The 15573-nt window shown below is 48.1% G+C and overlaps 1 protein-coding gene and 1 long non-coding RNA gene across 4 annotated transcripts in view; one reads left to right on the top strand and one right to left on the bottom strand.

The window, feature by feature from the left end:
• ZHX2 (zinc fingers and homeoboxes 2) overlaps positions 1–8270 on the bottom strand; it is a 65827-nt gene extending 57557 nt beyond the window's left edge. The window contains exon 1 of the mRNA XM_015411055.1: positions 8155–8270. The gene's annotated coding sequence lies outside the window, so the exon portion shown is untranslated. The remainder of the gene's footprint in view (positions 1–8154) is intronic.
• LOC107110294 overlaps positions 6958–15573 on the top strand; it is an 11012-nt gene continuing 2396 nt past the window's right edge. The window contains exons 1-2 of one of the 3 annotated variants that reach the window (XR_001482510.1): positions 6958–7146; positions 11930–12021. This is a non-coding gene — a long non-coding RNA (uncharacterized LOC107110294). Of the gene's footprint in view, positions 7147–8614; positions 8697–9441; positions 9534–11929; positions 12022–15573 lie in introns of those variants that run through there. The other 2 variants (XR_001482511.1, XR_001482512.1) reach the window with 2 other exon arrangements.

Raw genomic sequence — 15573 nt, 5'->3', positions numbered from 1 at the left:
CGAACCCGAGGCTTCCCGCCGAAGATGCACCATAAAAAACTAGTACCTCTGAGGTACTAGTTTCCGGAAACCACGGGGCAAGGGCGGGCGTCTGATCACGTTTCCGGTGGTAGCTCGTGGCACCCGGCGCCCGCCCATGTCCCGTCGCTCCCAGCAGCCCTCAGTCAGAGCAAGAAGCAGCTTTGGTCCAGTGGCACCTTTAAGACCAAGTTTTATTCAGGTATGAGCTCTTCCTCCTCTGCGAGGACAGATCTGCACATTCCCCCCCCCCCCAATAGATAGCAATCCAGAACAGTCCAGTGGAGCCTGAGCGGTAGGTGCTGCCTTCTGACACACTTCTGGTGATGTCAGGGGGTGTGGTATATGCAAATAAGTGATGCTAATGGCTTATGCTAATGAGCTCCTGCACCTCTTTTTCTACGAAATGACCCCTGGCTAGATCACTGACTAATGCTCCCGGGGAAACATTTATATTAGTGGCTTGCAAGCTTCCTGCTTTGACAGAAACCTTTTCATGCTGATCTGGACTCCTAGCGCTTGCTGTAGGAGGGGTACAGCAAATTCATAAGCAATGCTGGCCAGCCTTGTTGAATCTCATCTGATGCAGCCCAGTAGTTCCTGAAGGCAGAACTTCATTTGGTGCTACACACAAGACTACTGCAGAAAATGGAAGCCCTGTGTCAAGTTCTCCCCAACGTTTAGAAAGACTGGCCCGAGTCATGGCTGTACTTTACCTTATCAGCCAACAATGTGGAGGCAGGGACAAGGAGACGCATGACATGATGTTACAGCATGGGTATGCATGCCTAAACATTACAGATAAGTGGAAGAACTTGACACAGCACTCCCATTTTCAGTGGCATCCTTGTATTCATCGCCACATCTAATTCCACCCTTAGACCTAGCTCTCTCAAACAGAAGATGAGGAGATAAACTTTTGGGGGGACTACATCACTTTGGATGGCAGGTAGAGGCCCATATCTCTGTTTACTTCTCCACATAAACAAGCAAAACAAAATTAAACATAGCTCACAAAAATTAGATATCAAGGAAATAGTTCCAGCTTATCTTTCTCCCTTTGTTAAGCGTAGGAGCGTGCAGATTCAGAAGCATTCATCCCTGCAATTCCCCAACCTGACCATCTCACTAAAGTACCTCAGTTAAGTTTCTGGAAAGCGCACCATAGGAAAACCACTGTCAATGAAAGCACACAAAGAATGACCTGCATCTGAGGAGGAGGACACCCAGTTCCCACAACTTAGCGTACAACACTGAGAAAAATGCAGGGTCCTACAAACTACAAGTCCCTTTGTTGTTCTTTCACACTTCCCCCAGGCAGTCCTCTGAAACGTCCAAAAAATCGGCACAGAAGCCTAGTGAACAAAAGGCTCTGGGGCATGGGAGAAGCTGTAGGGAGGAAGTGGAATCAAATGAAACTGCATCCACTTCCCTTGTTTGCCAACAAACCTCATATCAGCAGAATCGATGGAAGAGCCATTGTGGTTAGAAATACAAGCTCAATAATATCTCTTGCTGGTCCTGACCTGGATAGCCCAGGCTAGCCCAATCTTGGAAGCTAAGCGGGGTCGGCTCTGGCTAATACAAGCTCCCAGAGGAGATCTGGGCCCTGCGGGACCTTATGCAGTTCCGCAGGGCCTGCAAGACGGAGCTCTTCCGCCAGGCGTTCAAGTAGGAGCCGCCGCCACCACTATCCTACCACCGAGGTAGTGTGTCATCGGCTGCCCTACTAAAGGGGCGCAGGCATGGCCTGGCAGAACAGCGTAGCGGAAGACCGTGCTACTGAGATAGCTGGCCGCCAAATTTGGGTGGTTGTTCCTATCTTGGAAGATTTATATAGGTTCAGCACCGTGTCATAGGATGATTTTTATTGTTGTTTTAAATATTGTATTCTATTATATGTTTTATTGTAATTTATACCTTGGCTTTGCCGCATGTGAGCCGCCCTGAGCCTTTGGGAGGGCTGGATATAAATCAAATAAATAAATAAATAAATATTTGGATGGGTGACCTCCAAGGAATACCAGGGTCCTGTTGCAGAGTCAGGCGACGGCAAACCACCTCTGATATGTCTCTTACCTTAAAAACAAGTCTAGCTCACCACCTAGTGGTGCATAATGCTAAAAGAGCTAGAACTTCCGGCTGCCAGACAATCTTAGGATCTCCTGGCTATTATACACACAATGCCATAAGATAATTATTACAATTACAATTATCTCTTGCTGGTCTAAACATCCATAACGTCCTTCAAGATGTTGCTCCAGGAACTTCAAGCTCACTGATATATGTGAACTTTTTTTTCTGCAGCTCCATAGTGTTTTCTATTCCTGAACATTTTATATGCTGTCTTTGACTTCTGTACCTTGAAGAGACCATCCCTCCACTAACTGCCACAGCCTGTATAACCTTCTCATTGCCCTGGTTCAGGAGATTTCTGTATAAGCGAGAGGCAAAGGGTACCTTCCAACTAACATTCTATGATTCTATGACTAAGAGCATCTGCTTTGCATGTCCCTGACATCTCAAGTTAAAATGATCCAGCTAATAATATCAACACCCAGGTAACAAGTGATGTGAATTACTTCAACTGGAGATCCTGGAAAGTTACTGCCAGTAAGGATAGACTGACTTTGACAGACTAACATGATTCACATGTGTTCCACGTAAGATGAGAAGCAGGAGGTCGGGGTCCAGCATACCTAAGGGACCGCCTTTCCCCATATGTTCCCCCACGGGCACTACGGTCAGGTGCGAAACATCTCCTGGTAATACCAGGCCCGAAGGAGGCCAGGCTGGCCATTACCAGGGCCAGGGCTTTTTCGGTGGCGGCTCCTACCTGGTGGAACGAGCTCCCGGAGGAGATCAGGGCCCTGCGGGACTTAATGCAGTTCCGCAGGGCCTGCAAGACGGAGCTCTTCCGCCAGGTGTTTGAGTAGGAGCCGCCACTATGGTACCATCATTACCTGGCCCTGGAGGAAAGAACGCCGGCATTGTCCGGAACAGAGGACACTGAGCTAGTAGAGCAGCAGTACGTTCGCCATCTTTGTGAAATATCTGGAGCACTTTATATATGTAATTTTGTAATGTCATATAATGTTTAAATGGTTTTAAAAATGTTTTTATGTGTGGGCGTATACCTGTCTGTGACCCGCCCTGAGCCCGCTTTTGTGGGGAGGGCGGGCTATAAATCGAAACAAACAAACAAATAAATAATAAATAACACGGGAAAGAGAACAAGTTATGCCTGGGCCCATCAAAGACAAAGAGTCTTGCTGTGATGTCAGAACGAACGCAGCGATGTCGAATTTAGTAGGCACTATTCCTGAACGGTCACAGAGCTGAATATCATAGTAAGAAATCCACCACACTCAAAGTCTCCAGCAAGTCTGTTATGCATGCTCATTTTAAAAATAACACTGCACATGTCTACGGCACGCACAGGACATGTTTGTTGTGACTTAATTTTCTGCACAGTTTATATTATATAATGATAATGCACCACTGGAGAGTTCAATGTTCCATATAAAGTTTAAATATAAATCTGGACCCAACATCTTAACTTAAGCCAATTTTAGCTATACAAGGACCTATAGGTATGGGAGGCGGGCAGTGGCAAACCACCTCTGAATGTCTCTTTCCTTGAAAACCCCATGACGGGGTCTCCATAAGTCGGCTGTGACTCGATGGCCCTTCCACCGCCACCATAGCTGTTGGACTCTGAATGGGTTACAGAATTCTTCAAACACTTCCCAGTTTCCGTGATGGTTGCACGCAGCCCTTGAGGTAACCCTCTGGTGCAATCTTTTCCAGCAATGCAGTTGCAGCCTCTCCACCCCTGCTCATCTTGCCCCACGGCATGCTGGAGCAGAAGACAGCAAGAGAAGACATGGCTACATTCTCCTTCACGGTGGAGAAGCGGTCTTCAGACGGGAGGGTCCCCCAGCTAGGAACCAACCAGCCGTCTTTTTGGAATACTGTGTGCAGTTCTGATCACCACACCTGAAAAAGGATATTATAGCTTTGGAAAAAGTGCAGAAAAAGGCAACTCGAATGATAAAAGGGTTGGAACACTTTCCCTATGAGGAAAGGTTAAAGCGCTTAGGGCTCTTTAGCTTGGAGAAACGACGACTGAGGGGTGGTGACATGATTGAGGTTTATAAGATTATGCATGGGAAAGAGCAGGTAGAGAAAGAGGTACTTTTCTCCCTTTCTCACAATACAAGAACTCGTGGGCACTCCATGAAATTGCTGAGTGGTAGGGTTAGAACGGATAAAAGGAAGTACTTCTTCACCCAAAGAGTGATTAACACTTGTAATTCACTGCCACAGGAAGTGGTGGTGGCTACAAGCATGGACGGCTTCAAAAGGGAATTAGATAAGCATATGGAGCACAGGTCCATCAGTGGCTATTAGCCACAAGGTAGAGATAGGGACTCTGGGGCAAGTGATGCTCTGTCTTCTTGGTGCTTGGGGGGGTCAACAGTGGGAGGGCTTCTAATGTCCTGGCCCCACTGGTGGACCTCCTGATGGCACCTGGTATTTCTGGCCACTGTGTGATGGACTGGATCGACCTTTGGCCTGATCCAACATTGGCGTCTCTTATGTTCTTATGTCTTAGGGGGTTCACTAATCTCAGTTCCTCTATTCGGATTCTCCTTTCTGATTGCTGTTATGTGATTCTTCTTATCACGTCAATTGCAGAGGTAGACCGCAACAACAAATAAGGTACCATACAATGCTCTCTCTAAGCTGTGGAGTCTTGTGAGCAAAAATTCTACTTGGTGAGCTCCTGGCGTTAAAGTTGTGAGCAAGCGATTTGGCTGCTGCATAAATTAGTTGGTTCTGGAGCCATCCTCCTTGAGCTAAGACAAAAATGTGTGAGCTGGAGACTAAAAAACTGTGAGCTAACCTCACACTAACTCAGCTTAGAGGGAATGCTGGTACCATATTAAAAGTTATAGGAAAGGTACTGGATTCTGCCTATACAGAGCAGGACTGTTGGTACCTCCCATTCACTATTATGTTCTCAAATAAGCAGCCACTCTTTCAAAATCTCAGGTAGGGAAAGGTCTTTCCCAGCCCTGCTTCCTGAGAGCCAGGGACTTGTATGAGCTCTTATAATTGATCTACCGACCCTGCCAATACTCCCTCAGAAAGCATGTCAATCACTACTGCTATTCTTTCAATTGCTAGTTGAGGCATACATACACACCACAAGGAAATGAACTGCTAAAACTAGACATAATTTGCAATGGTCACATGGGCCGGAAAATGTGGGGGGGAAGCGTGGCTGTTTGCCCCAGAACAAAGTAACGTATGGCAGCCCGATCAGACGTCCTGTCGAGGTCCTGTGGTTAGGCCGTTAGGTGCCGATCACACAGCTAGTCTGCAGCGTGGCAAAGAAGCAGCATGGCGCGATCACACCGGCAATCACGCCGCTTCCGTGGCAAACAGGATTTTTTTTTGTCTCACCGAAGTTTGCGCATGTGTGTGATTGTTTGTGCGCATCCTGTGGAGACTTAAAAAAAAAAATCCGGTTTGCAACGGGACATGGGCGGGTGCTGGATGCCACGGGTTTCCAGCGGAAACGCGATCAGACGCCCGCCCTTGCCCCGCGTTTTCCAGAAACTAGTACATTGTACGTGGTGGTTTTTTTACTCCGCATCTTCAGCAAAAAGCCACAGGTGCACTACGCTTCCCAGATGTTGCGGTGTGATCGCGCCCGGAAAATCCGCCTATCACCCGTGTCTTCAGCGTGGCAACTTCTCCGTGTGAACGGGGCCCATCATACCTTTTTCCCCCCCACACGTGAGCATGAAAGTCATGGAACAAGATTCACATTTTTAATAACTGGCACCATTTGGCCACATGGAATCAAATGTGAATCAATCAACACCTGGTTTGTTTGGTGTCGTGTATCAACACTCGTTCTTGGTGTATATGTGTCCTTGTGGCCACTGAAGAAGGCCCATAGAGCCGAAACACGTTTGGTCTTTGTCACTGTGACTGTGGTCTTGTTTGTACGTCATCAGCATTGAGATATTCATATGCATTATGTATGTACACTGCGGACTACTTAGTCCAGTGGCTGTCAGTCTAGAGGCTGAATTCAAGGCCTATGTTTTTAAATTTGTATTTGAAGTGCAGCGTATCACAAGACTGATTAATTTGGTTTAATTCATTTTATATTCTTTCTGCTCAACTTTCCTGGTACCTAACTCAATTTTTGGATTCTGCCCCCCCTGTAATCACTACAGCAGATCTGCACAGAAGAGCCTATTAGGGAGCAGATAAACCTCCTGATAGCCTAAACTGCAAGGAAAAAAGGGGGATGGTGGTCTAGCATCTGATTGGCTACGATTTGGTGTTGTATAGGTCTGCTCTACTGAACATGAAATCCAGCCATGATCCAGAACGGTACTTCTACTGGACAAAGGCCGGTTAAGAATCCCGCACAATTCAAAAATTGGCATTTTTCAAAACTGTTCCTTGCAGTTTGTCCAAATGATTACCAACTCTCATTCGTGTGGAAACGAAGAATCCCGCACAACTAAACATTCCTTGCGTTTTGTCCAAATGATTGTCATTTACTTTCCCCTGCACCCCTTTCGCTACACATGGTGCATGCATCCCTTACAAAACCCTCCTCCTTCTGTGTTGCTGGACCCAAGTGTTAGATCAGCCCAAAATTGCTGATGCCATCTCAAGGAGGAAAAGAAAGGTGTAATGTACCTTAAAAAAAAAACAACCCACAACCAGCAGTTCCCACACCAAACAAAAGGCACTCAGGAAATAGTCCAGGGCAGAGACCCTCACATGGCTTTGAAGTCAATCAATCAGGTGGAACTCTGCAGCAAATCACAACTTCAGTTCCTTGGGAATCAAGTTTTTCCCCTCCCCCCCAATAGGAGGGGGTGAAAACATGCCTGCTTTCTGTCTCCCCCTGTGTGAACCTGCCAGGAGAGGTGCAAATCAAACACACACACACACACATGATATGAACATGAAGCCATCAAAAGAAAACCCGTTTACTTTGGGACTTGAATAACCCGAAAACGCACAGGCAGAATTTCTGGTCGGGGGGACCAGAAGGAACAAACCAACACGTGAAAACAACAACAACAACGGGTAGGAGTAACCGGGGCGATTTTTTTAAAAAAATGCACTAGCCATGGGCAAAGAAGACTTCGCAAGAAGATTTGTGGGTTTTTTTTTAAAGACCCCCCCCAATAAAACAGGGATGCGCACAGAAGAGGAAAAAGGAACGGTCGCCTACAGTGGAAGCCGGGAGGGGGGCGGATTTGGAGGCAAGATTTTGGAGAGGGGGGGCAAACGTGATTTTTCTTTTTTGTTGTTGTTTCGAAACCTCTGGCCCGTCTCCTCGTGGACCCCCCCCCTCCCGTCGAAAAGCAACGTCTGCTCCGCTGCTGGTGCCATCTGCAATTACCGGGGGGAGGGGGAGAAAGTGCCTGGCTTGCCACATTCAGGACACATCGCCAAGCGGGTGGGGGCGGAGGAAGCGAGACGGCGAGCCCCGATCGGTGCCAACTCCGAGCTGGAGCCGATGGTGGCTTACGCTTGGGGGGGCTTGGGGGGGGGGCTGCGAACGCTTGGACGAGGTTTTTTTTTGCCATCCCCCAGGGTTGCAGCTGTGCAAGAGGGGGGGGGGGGACAGCGCGCCCTGGTGCTTCTTTTTCCAAGGCTGCCTCTCCAAGATCGCCTCCTCTCCTCGCCTCTCTACGTAACGCCCTCTCGAAAGCGGACGCCATATTTTGTATCGCTGATGTCGACACAGGGAAACGTAGACATGTTTTATTTCGGGAGGAGGAGGAGGAGGGGGGGGGGGGGGGAAACTTTTTTTCACCTCCCGTGCTCTCAACGAAACGGGAGCATTGTAGCAGGGGGACGGGGAAAAGTTGCGTGCCGAGCCCGACCTCCCGATTCGGGGCAGAGCGCTGCGGAGCCCACAAGTCCAACGTGGCTAAAGGAAGATCCCGTGGCCAAGCCTCACTTCCTTGTTCCGATCAAGGGTGCCGCTGTTTTTTTAAAAAAATCTTTTCCCCTGCTCTACAAGGGCGGGTGAGCGAAGGGGAAGGCGAAGGGAGGGAGGGAAGGAGGGCGAAGTTTTCCCCTTACCTGCGATCAAAGCTTTGGAACGCGGCGAGGCGAACTTTCCCCCGAAATGGAACTCTCGGGCGCGCGTTCTAGAACGCGGGGAGACGCGCCGGGGGACTCTCGCCCAAACAAGCCCCCCTCCCCCCCCCAAAAAAAGAGAGAAACCCAGTGGCGATTTCAAAAAAATTAAAAAAAAAATCTCTCCGATCGGCAGTGGCGATCTACGCCAAAGCCCACATGATCTCTGACGTCAGCTTGCGTATTTGCATACGATACAACCCGCGGCGCCTTCTTCCCGGGGACCCGGACGCGAAGTTTGACGCCAAAAGCCAACTCCGGAGTCGGGCGGCTGCCCTCGACCCCTTCCCCTCGCGAACTCCGGCGGTTCCTTGGGAACATCGAGAGCGTCGCCTTTTTGTTTATTGGCGAATCGAGGGTGTAAGTCCGTGCATGTGTACCCCCCGAGAGGAAGCATCGCCAAACACAGTGGGGGATCACTTCCGTGACTGAGGATGCGCGGGGGCTGCGACGGAAAGCGGGTCTTGGCGTCTTTCTGCCTACACGTGGGTTGGGTCACGTTTTCTCCTAACTTTAGTAGACCAGTCATGTAATAAGAGGGAACTTTGAGAGTGGGAGGAAAAGAATTTGCTGCCACTAAAAGTTAATAACTCATATACTTTTTATTGGGGGGGGGGTTTTACACCGTTTGGCAATCCTTCTCATGAGCAAAAACTTTTAAAGGAGTGCTATCCTAAACTTGCGGGTTTAGGAGTTAAAGCGCCTCATAGAAGTTACCGTGTAAGCCTATGCAAGTGTACACCAGCGTAAACCTACGGGAATCAATGGATTTATATTGGAGGAACTCCGCATTGGATTGCACGGGTAACTTCCGAGTGAAGAGAAATAGGATTGGGTTCCAGTGGAACTCAGCAGGGCTTCCTGCTCATACTTACAATCGGTAGCAACACTGAAATCGGCCTTAGTTAAAACGTAGTTAAAAGAATCGGACAGCCTGTGAGAATATAAAGGAAATTCTGGACCGTGTCCATTGATGTGATGGCGAGAGTTTATTTCTCCGATATTCATTTGGAGGGGGCGTGCCGGGTTTCCTCCGACCTCGTAGCAAGAGAGCTGGGCGTTTCTTTCCTGGTGGCCTTGGAACCGTCTTACGTTAAAATATTCTGCTTGGGCAAAGACAGTTGGTAAGATCTGGCTCCTCGGCTCAGTAGTATCTGAAAATGACGGACAATCCAAATCTGGAAGGAATAAGGATGATCCAACCCTAAAATTCCCAGCCGTGTATTTTCAATGACCGGGGGATGCGCTGTGGATTCGGATTGTATTGGCGCAGAGAGCGGCGCGTCCAGACTTGACCTCGGGCCTCAGTACCGGATGGTGGGGTAAGAATTGATGTCCGGCATGGAGCCAGATCCAGATGTGGTCAGGGTTTTTTTTGGGGGGGGGGGGGTTAGACATGCCCAAGCCCCAGAAGGCTTTGCAGAGAGTAATATATGGTGGGGCCCAGCTCCGGGTTGGGAAATTGAGATTTTTAGGGTTGGAGCCGGGGAGGGACTTTAACAGGGTATCCTGCCATAGAGTCCACCCTTCAAAGCAGCCATTGTCCCCAGGGAGACTGATCTTGGTCGCCTGGAGAACCGTTGTTGTAGCGGGAGACCTCCAGGTGCAACCTGGAGGTTGGCAACCCCACGGCACCCTTTGATCCCGGTGCTCGGTGCAAAACAGGGGACAGACGGACGGCGGTGCCAAGGGGCGCCGCCGCCACTCTGCTTGGCAGTCTGCCATCTGTTCCGCATATGGGAAATGAACACTTCAAGTTCATCGCGGCACTGCGGAGTTCCACAAACTGTCGAGCGCGCCCACGTGGCGCTCGCTAGACGCCCGTGAGTGTTAGGAGCGCCGGAAAGAGCAACCGGCGCCCGAGTCTGGCCGGCGCTGCTCGTTTGTGGGGGGCTGGATCTCTCCCGTGCCTGATTTCCGTTTGTTAGGAGGGAGAAGGAAAGGCGGTGAGGCTCAGATAGGCTCGCGAACCGCTTGGGAAACCGCCTTTAAGAGAGGCTTGGCTTAGCTGGAGTGTTATTTACCTTCCTGCCCTGAAAAGCTTCCCTTGCCAAATTCCAGGCGTTATCCCTCTTATTAAAGGCACAGGTATTACCCCTCCCCTCCAGTCTGTTGGCAATCCAGCTTGCCTTGGGAGCTGGGTGGGGTTGCCAACCTCCAGGCGGGGCCTGGCGACCTCCTGGTGTTGCAGTTGATTTCCAGGCTGCAGAGGTCAGTTCCCCTGGAGAAACTGGCTGCTTTGGAGGGTGGACTGTAGAACATCGTACCCTGATGAGGTCTCTCTCCTCCCCAGGCTCTTCCTCCCCCAAACTCCCAAGTATTCCCCCAACCCAGAGATGGCAACCCTGGCAGACTCAGCTGGGGAAAGAGGTTGAGGTTCTGAAGTCCCATTGAAAGGAGGATTTCCTACCTGGATGTTTGTAATGACAATGATTGATTCATGCACCTTAATGGGGCAGGAGGGCAGAATACAAATTTTATAAATAGTCATAATGATAGGAATGTGGGAGTCTACCTTAGTCAAACTGTTGGCGTCTATTATCCTGAATTCCCCCCCCCCAGTTATAAAGCACTTTGAACAACAACTCTATGAAGAAGAGGAGGAGGAGGAGATTGGATTTATACCCCACCCTTCACTCAGAGTCTCAGAGTGGCTTACAGTCTCCTTTCCCTTCCCCTCTCCATAAGAGACACCCTATGGGGCTGAGAGAGCTCTTTCGAGGAGTGCTCTTGGGAGAACTGCTCTGAGAGAGCTTGTGACTGACCCAAGGTCGCCCTGCAGCTACATGTGGATGAGTGGAGAATCAAAACCGGTTCTCCCAGATTAGAGGCCGCGCTCTTGGGGCTGGTTTCTCTCCCCTTATTTTACAGATGCCAACTTCAGAGGACGGCGGAAGACAGGAGGGCCTGGCGTGTTCTGGTCCATGGGGTCGCAAAGAGTCGGACTCGACTGTGCGACTGAACAACAACAACAAAACCAGGAAACTTGGGCCACTGAATAGCTGCACCCCAGGCAGAAAGCCAACTGGTGCAGTTTGAAGAGGTAGTGTCCGGGGAAACTTCCCCTGTTGATGGTAGCTGATAAATGCTTCATGCATTATGTGATATGGAATGGGGTGGTGTCATGGTTAGAGTGTCAGCTTAGGATCGGAGAGGCTCAGGTTCAAATCCTCCCTTTGCCCTGGAAGCTCACTGGCAAAGCTGGGGTCAGTTGCTCTCTCTTGGCAGGGTTGTTGTGAGGATACAGTGGGGGAGAGGAGAACAATGTCGTAAGGCTCTTCGGTGCCCCAATTGGGAGAAAAGTGGTGTACTAAATGAAATAAATGACAAGGAATAAGCCTATAGATCTTACCCTGGAACAACTGCATCCTCCAATAAGTTTAAATGGAGTGTCGGTGAGCTTCCTAACTATCTTCACCCGAAGAGTAATTAACACGTGGCGGTGGCTACAAAGCATAGACAGTTTCAGGATGGGATTAGATAAACATGTGGAGTAGTGGCTGTTAGCCACAAGGTATAGATGGAACGCTCTGTCTGGGGCAGTGATGCTCTGTATTCTTGGTGCTTGGAGGGCAACAGTGGGAGGGCTTCTGGCCCCACTGGTGGACCTCCTGATGGCACCTGGGTTTTGGCCATTGCGTGACACAGAGTATAGGACTGGATGGGCTATTTGCCTGATCCAACATTGGCTTCTCTTATGTTCTTATCTTGTTCGTAGGTAAGAGATCAAGTTTGACGGAGCAGAGAATCCACTGAGTTCCAGTTTAGGAGGCACACGGGCCAATTGCACATTCCTTGGACAATAGTTGAGTAAGGCATCCTTTCTTAAGCTCTCCATCTGTAAAATGGAGGGGGGGGAGAGAAAATGGTCGGTCGCACAGGATTGTTAAACAAGATGGTCTGCTAAGTGCTTGGCCAGTTTTACCAAAATGCAGTATAATTTAAATAATATCAGTGGATTAGCACTGATCATAATAAGTGTTGCCTGTGAGTAAACATGGTTAGGTTCTTGCTATAAAACAGTCGTACTTTTAATCAGCGGTGAATGAACTTGGTGATTATGATGCGGAGCTCTAAATCTCCATCCTCCAATAACGCTTTAATTGTATTTCAATTGCACTTAGAGTCATGCTTTCAACATTTCCAATTGCTGCTACGGCTTAATGCCCTTTTGACTTATAACCTCCACTGAACTGTATTCTTATTTCACACTCGCTTGAGCTTTAAAATTATCTTTCTTGCTGGTTTGCATTTGATTTTTGAAACACCAGGCTGCCTGTTGTTATGGCCCGTGAGAACACAATAACAAGTTTAATATTGGATATAAACTAATTATAGGGTACTCTTTGGCAGAGGATAATTAATAGCTTGCTTGAAAGTCATGGGAGGTCTGGAGTTTGGATTTCTATTGCAACAACATGTTTCAGTGTAAACCCCCCCCCCCCCCGGGTTTGATTTGGGTGTAATACAGTGATGGAATTCGTCAATGTTCTCCCATTGTTTTTTCCTTGTGCAAATTAGACAATTGCTTTTGAAATATTGTAATTTGCTAGACTGATCCCGATACCTCATCCTGAGCTATTGAAATAAGTTGAACTGAAATGGGTGGGAAGCAAATGCATTCAGAAGTCCTATTTGTGCAAGGTTTTCATCTGTTGTTGTTCAGTCGCACAGTCGAGTCCGACTCTTTGCGACCCCATGGACCAGCTCCAGCCAGGCCCTCCTGTCTTCCGCTGTCCTCTGAAGTTGGCTCAATTTCATGTTCGTTGCGTCGATGACACTGTTCAACCATCTCATCCTTTGCCGTCCCCGTCTTCTTTGACCTTCAATCTTTCCCAGCATCAGGGTCTTCTCCAGTGAGTGCTCCCTTCTCATTTGGTGGCCAAAGTATTTGAGCTTGTTTCATTATCTGGCCTTCCAGGGAACAGTCAGGGTTGATTTCTTTTAGGATTGACTGATTTGATCTTCTTGCAGTCCAAGGGACTCTCAAGAGTCTTCTCCAGCACCATAGTTCAAAAGCATCTATTCTTCGGTGCTCGTCCTTCCTTATAGTCCAACTCTCGCAGCCATACATGACTACTGGGAATACCATTGCTTTGACCATGCGGACTTTTGTTGGCAGGGTGATGTCTCTGCTTTTCATCATGCTGTTTAGGTTCGCCATCGCTTTCCTCCCAAGAAGCAGGCGTCTTTTAATTTCATGGCTGCTGTCACAGTCTGCGGTGATCTGGGATCCCAGGAACGTGAAGTCTGTCACCACTTCCACGACTTCCCCTTCTATTTGCCAAGGAGTGATGGGGCCGGATGCCATGATCTTAGTTTTTTTGATGTTGAGCTTCAAGCCCACTTTTGCGCTCTCCTCTTTTACTCTGAGCAAGAGGCTCTTAAGGTCCTCTTCACTTTCTGCCATCAGAGTGGTATCGTCTGCATATCTGAGGTTGTTGATCTTTTCCCCAGCAATCTTAATTCCGGCTTGTGATTCATCCAGGCCAGCATTTCACATGATGTACTCTGCATATATATTAAATATATTAAATAAGCAAGGTTACAATATACATCCTTGTCGTACTGTCGTACTGTCGTTTCAAATCTCCTCTTCGTTTCAAATCTTCTGGGGTTTTCACATTTTATGTGTTCGCTTCCCTTCTCAAGGAAGAGAAATGGGCAGGCCTGCCTGCATGTATAGGCCAATGACGTCAGGATCATAGTAGGGTGACCCAATGCATAGGAAGACAGGGCCCTTGTACCTGTGGTGGTCGTGTAGAAAAAGGGTTTTCCTGGGGTGCTAGACAATATCTGCCCATATTACTTTGTACGCACGTCTATTCAAGGCAAAGCAATCCTGAGCACCATACGCATCCATGGAAACCTTTGTTGTATCAACATTATGTTCTGGGAATAAGAGAACAGGGAATCTGGGGTGGAAGGCAGGCACAGAAATTAGGATCACTCTCTGATCTCTAAATATTATTTAAGAATCACCCTACCGAGGGTTTTTTAAAATACCTGTGGGAGAAATTTACCTGCAAATTTTTGCACAGGGAACTTTGCAACCATGAGCATTAGAACTGTTTAGCGCCTTTGGGGGGGGGGGGGCGCATGTGGGGGGCAAATGTCCAGCTCTGTGATTGTGTCTATAGACTTTCTGGCTGTCGGCCTATCTATACAGCAATTTCTTGTACTCATGCTCTGGTGAGGTAAGAGCCATCGAAGTTGCATCCACTTTAAACGGTTTCATTCATTAACTGAAGTTTTGTTGGCTAATCAATGGAAACCCGTTTTAATTTGTGAGCTTGAAAGTTAAGGACATAGCGAGCTATTTTTGAGAGTTGTTTTGGTTTGGGTGGTGTTGTAATAATCAGGAAATCACCCAAAGAGGAGAAGAAGAAGAGAAGAGATTGAAGTTTTGTTGGCTAATCAATGGAAACCCGTTTTAATTTGTGAGCTTGAAAGTTAAGGACATAGCGAGCTATTTTTGAGAGTTGTTTTGGTTTGGGTGGTGTTGTAATAATCAGGAAATCACCCAAAGAGGAGAAGAAGAAGAGAAGAGATTGGCTTTATACCCCGCCCTTCACTACCCATAAGAACATAAGAGACGCCAATGTTGGATCAGGCCAAAGGCCCATCCAGCCCAACACTCTGTCACAGTGGCCAGAAATACCAGGTGCCATCAGGAGGTCCAGCAGTGGGGCCAGGACATTAGAAGCCCTCCCACTGTTGACCCCCCCAAGCACCAAGAAGACAGAGCATCACTTGCCCCCAGAGTCCCTATCTATACCTTGTGGCTAATAGCCACTGATGGACCTCTGCTCCATATGCCTATCTAATTCCCTTTTGAAGCTGTCCATATCCGTTCTAACCCGACCGCTCAGCAATTTCATGGAGTGCCCACGGGTTCTTGTATTGTGAGAAAGGGAGAAAAGTACCTCTTTCTCTACCTGCTCTTTCCCATGCATAATCTTATAAACCTCAATCATGTCACCCCTCAGTCATCGTTTCTCCAAGCTAAAGAGCCCTAAGCGCCTTAACCTTTCCTCATAGGGAAAGTGTTCCAACCCTTTTATCATTCAAGTTGCCCTTTTCTGCACTTTTTCAAAAGCTATAATATCCTTTTTAAGGTGTGGTGACCAGAACTGCACACAGTATTCCAAATGAGGTCTCACCATTGATTTATATAGGGGCTTTATGATATTGGCTGATCTGTTTTCAATACCCTTCCTAATAATCCCCAGCATAGCATTGACCTTCTTTATTGCAGTCATACACTGTCGACATTTTCAGTGAGTTATCTACTACGCCCACTTGCCCATCCTTGACAGATCCCTTTGGATTGCCTCACAATCCTCACTGGTTTTCACCACC

This window comes from Gekko japonicus, unplaced genomic scaffold, assembly GCF_001447785.1.
Source record: "Gekko japonicus isolate JY-2015 unplaced genomic scaffold, Gekko_japonicus_V1.1 scaffold580, whole genome shotgun sequence".
Taxonomy (NCBI): Eukaryota; Metazoa; Chordata; class Lepidosauria; order Squamata; family Gekkonidae; genus Gekko; species Gekko japonicus.
This window is presented reverse-complemented; position numbering and strand designations above follow the sequence as displayed.